Source organism: Babylonia areolata, chromosome 18 (assembly GCF_041734735.1).
Source record: "Babylonia areolata isolate BAREFJ2019XMU chromosome 18, ASM4173473v1, whole genome shotgun sequence".
Lineage (NCBI taxonomy): Eukaryota > Metazoa > Mollusca > Gastropoda > Neogastropoda > Buccinidae > Babylonia > Babylonia areolata.
Window position 1 is genome coordinate 17278853 of NC_134893.1, and position 5000 is coordinate 17283852.

A 5000-nucleotide genomic window follows, 5' to 3' on the forward strand; every position below is an offset into this window, starting at 1 on the left:
TACCCTCACCTTAGTAATGCATAACACACATCATGAAACATAGTGTATTCAATCGACATTTATACACCTAAATGACATATGATATACGCTAAATAATAACACTTACATGCTTAGTTAATAGCGCTCAGTTAAGTTGTACACATCGTATGTAGTCGTTACTGGATACACTAAGACATAAGAACAGATCGGAGCTTAAACGACTTATACAGATAAATTGTTAGGTTTCTAATAGTTTGTTCATGCGCTGTCTAAACTGACTTGGGAACTTAAAATATTTCAATGGTATGTACTGTGTACTCTTAAATCATACAAGACAGGACAGGACAGAACAAAATGCACCTCATTTTCTTTCTCCATCTGGCAAAGTGGACATAATAAGTCAGCCTCGTTGTGCACTCTATAACGATAACTATGTTCAGCAATATCGGAAATGCCCAGTCTGAATCTTGTCATTGTATACCTTAAATGTCTATCTAGATTCATTAGTAAATATGTTGAGAGAGAGAGAGAGAGAGAGAGAGAGAGAGTTGGAGACAGACAGACAGACAGACAGACAGAAAGTCAGAGACAGAGACGAACAGAACAGACAGCGAGACAAAGCCAAAGACAAGAGACAAATGTTTTCAGTTCACCTGAAACACACACACAACCAAAAAGAACACTTTATCCGGCGCGCAAAACTCGATGAGGGAGTGAAAATTCTCCTTCACCTGTCGTGTACATTCCCTCTCCCACCACCCAGCCTTCCCCCATTAGCATGGGTACGGGTCTTGGGATCGCCTCGGGTAGCCGACCTGAGGGTGATTTTGAACATTGTGGGGCAGAGGGGCCACACTGCAAGGCAGACAAATTATAGCCATGTTGCACGAACTTCAAGGAAGTCTTGTTATCGTTTTCGTGAGAACGTGTTGTAAACCTTGCTGGCTGGAGGTTTTCCACTATTGCTGTCCTTCGGTTTGTGAACTTGAATGCGGGCTTCCTAACTGGCTTGTATAATATAGTGTCTGGTACCAGGTTTGAGGAAGGCTTGATTTTGGGAGGGTTTGAAGAAGTGTCAATAAGATATGATAATGGAGTACAGTGTTGGCTCGTGTGTGTGTGTGTGTGTGTGTGTGTGGTGAAAGCTCGCAAACATGCACGTGCAATCACACGAGCAAGTTAACACGCAGCAATATACAGATTTCGATGCGAAAAAGAAAGAAAACAAGAACTCATATGAAGAATGTATATATACGTGTGCATATATATATTCATACATATATACATACATGTGTGAATGCGTCCCTACACAGACAAACGCATAAGCGCGCCCGTACGTGCGAGCACTCACGTACAAACACACACACACACACACACACACACACACACACACACTCTCTCTCTCTCTCTCTCTCTCTTTCTCTCCCCCCCAAAAATGCTGGGTGTCTTTAGTAAAAAATACTTTATTTAGACTTGGGTTTGGATATGTCTGGTTGCAACAAGGCGTTGGTTGTGAGCAAACATTTTTGTCATTTAAGCAAAGAATGAAAGACATATTTATGCAGGAGTGGGACGAGTCATTAATGTCTAAAGATATATATCATAACTACAGACTGTTTAAAACTGGTTTTCAGTGTGAGCAATATTTTGACTTTGTGGATAAAAAGTGTTTTAGGGACTGTTTGGTAAAATTACGGGTTGGTGTGCTCCCAATAAATGGATCATTTTTTAGAAGAACATTCAAATGTAATTCAAATTACGCATGTAAATGTTGTAATGTGATCGAAGATGAAAACCATTTTATAAACAATTGTGTCCTTTACAATAACCTGCGGCAAAAGCATCTGAACTCTGAAGGTCAATCGTATGTTCACTTGCTGAAGAATGGTTCTGTTTACTCTGCATTTATATATTTAATGCCCTGAACATACGACAGGAATTCTGTGCACAAGAAGCACTTTTGTTCTACAGGTTTAGGTTAGTACGTATTTTACATTTTGTTGTGGCTGAGTGATCACCATATTGTGTACTTTTGACCTCTTTCTAGGGGCCGGAGGCCTGGAGATTAAAGTTTTGTTCTTGTTCTTGTTCTTTCTCTCCCCCTCTCTCTCACCCCATGCAGCCTTTTCTTTCTCACTCTCAAACCTTATCCATTCTCTCTCCCCTTCTCTCTCACACATCTACCTCACCAAACCTGGCACCCAGTTCCCCTCCTACCCACCAACTTTCCCTCCCTCCCTCCCTCTCAAACCATTCTTTATGTGTCTGAACCACAAAGCAAAAAAAAAAAGTAAGTAAAGTCCACTATCACCACGAATTCATTTCCTATTTAAATCCAAAACGCGCACAGTTGGTTTTTGTTTTCTGTGTCACATACACACAAAAGTCACTTTGAGCGGAGCACTGAATGGGAATCCTCAGCGGACAGCAGGGAACACCACCCACCAACACCAACACACAGACACAGTCAAGAGAGCAAACAAAAGAAACAGTAAGTCTCCCCCCTCCCCCTGCGCCTCCCCCCCTCCCCCTCCCCGCGCCCCCGCCCATGCATTACAACAGGGACGGCCAAGGGAAGTGGGGGGAGGAGGGGGGGGGGGGGGAGATCAAATCTATGTATACAAAGGCTGCACGCTCCGATGATCGCCCTCTGTGTTTCGGCCAACAGGCGACGTAGAAGGAGACTCAAGCTTTTGCATTGGAAGTTCATCACGAGGTATAAGCAAGTCGATAAGCAATTGTCAGCATAAATCGCACCACAGAAAAATCTAGCACCGAACAACCTGACCTTAGGGGGAACGCGAACAGAGTCGTTTTAAAATCCACTCTTCAGTCGCGTTACAAGTTCGTTGCCATTCGAATGACATCATCCGATCCGTTTTCGAACCGTGAAAACGGATCAGACTTCTAGGAATATTGGGATGACGATGAGCACACTACACACGAACATGGCGGAAGGTTCCAGAAACTCTTCGTTGGAAACTCAGGCTAGCAAGATTCCAGTTTAAATAAATAAATAAATACGGAGTGCCTAACAAGGACTACTGAACCACTGACAAACATAACTCAGAACTGCAAACAAAGCGACAGAAACGAACTTAGTGTTGCTCATGGAACTGCCAGTGACTCCATTGACAAGCAGGCGGAATGAAGGATGGTTTCTGGCGGAAGGACCACTTTACGGCCTGCAACTAATGCACCGTCAGCGTCAGATACAGCTGTGCCCTAATTCTGTCTGATTTCCGGAACTTCCTGTCAGACAGTGGGGTCACACATCTGATTGACGAACTAGAAGAAGCAGCAGCAGCAGCAGCAGCAGCAGAAGAAGAAGAACAACAACTACTACAATTACAACAACAGCAACAAAAAACATGAATAAGAAGAATGTGAACAAGAACAAGAAGTAGATGGGGGAGGTGGTGGTGGAGGAGGAGGTTGAGGAAATGACGGAAAAGGAAAAGAAATAAGAGGACGAAGAGAATGAGTACAGAGAGAGAGAGGGAGAGAGAGAGAGAGAGAGAGAGAGAGAGAAGGAAAGGGAGGGAGAGAGAGAGAGAGAAGGAAAGGGAGGGAGAGAGAGAGAGAGAAGGAAAGGGAGGGAGAGAAAGGAAATGACAGGAAAGAAAAGGAATGAAGGAAGTAAAATAAAAAAAAGTAAAAAAAAAAAGAACGAGAGCAAAAGAAATAAACAAACAAAAAACACATCTCGAAACTGAAAGCAACAACAACAAAAACAAACAACAAAATCACACACACACACACACACACACACACACACACACACACACACACACACACACACAACAATATACCATGGCAAACACACACACACAATATATATATATATATATATATATATATATATATTGGTGACGGATTCATTTCAACAGCTTACTGCACGACACGTGAAGATGACAGGACCCTGGCACAGCTGTTTGACGCGGTTGTCAGTATCACGCCACGCATTGCTCTTATCGAGAGCTTCAAATCACCAATACACAAGTATCGAGTTCCAGCTGTGGAAAATGAGCAGGGCCCATAACTCTGTGTAAACACGGCGTTAGCAACATCAATGCTGCTGTGATGGCATTCTCTCCCTTCCACCCTCGCTCCATCAACATCCCCTTCCACTTCCTGTTCCTTGTTTACAAGTCATTATTTAGGATTTTACCCTGTTCGATTTTTTCCCTTCCTATATCCCCCGTTGACATAAACTGTACGTGTGTGTACTTGTAATTATGGGGGAGTGTCAGATTTCTTGATTAATTCATGAAAATAGTAGGGATAGCGCACGTGTGTGCCGATGTGTGTAAGTAAAAACTCTGTTGACATAAACTGTACGTGTGTTTGCTTGTAATTTAATGGGGGAGTGTCTGATATCTTGATTCATGGAATGAAAATAGTGTCTCAGGCACGTGCGTGCAGATGCGTGTAAGTAAAAACTCTTTTGACATAAACTGTACTTGTGCGTACTTGTAATTATAGTGGAGTGTCAGATTTCTTGACCCATTCATGAAAATAGTGGGGATAGCGCATGTGTGTGCTAATGTGTATAAGTAAAAACGGTTGACATAAACTGTACGTGTGTGTATTTGTAATTATAAGGGAGTGTCCGACATCTTGATTCATTAATGTAAATAGTGGGGACAGCGCAGGAGTGAATGAATGTGTGTAAGTAAAGTACAGGAAAAAAGAAAGAAAAAAAAAAGAAAGAAAAGAAAAGTGAGTCAGCTGACATGTAATTTTCACGTGTGTCTCTGAGAGTGTTGATGGAGTTTCCTGACCAACACATCATGTGACTGCACCCCTCAGACCTGGCTGACGCTGGGATTTTTTTTCTCTTTTACTGTGGAAAAAAAAATGAATCGTAGACACACACACACACACACACACACACACACACACACACACACACACACACACACACACACACACATATATATATATATATATATATATATACACACACAGAGAAGGAAGGAGAGAGAAAGAGAAAGAGAGAGAGAGAGAGAGAGAGAGAG

The 5000-nt window shown here is 42.3% G+C and overlaps 1 protein-coding gene across 5 annotated transcripts in view; it reads right to left on the minus strand.

Moving 5' to 3' along the window:
• Positions 1–5000, minus strand: part of LOC143291867 (uncharacterized) — a 103473-nt gene that overhangs the window by 19792 nt on the left and 78681 nt on the right. The window lies entirely within an intron of this gene.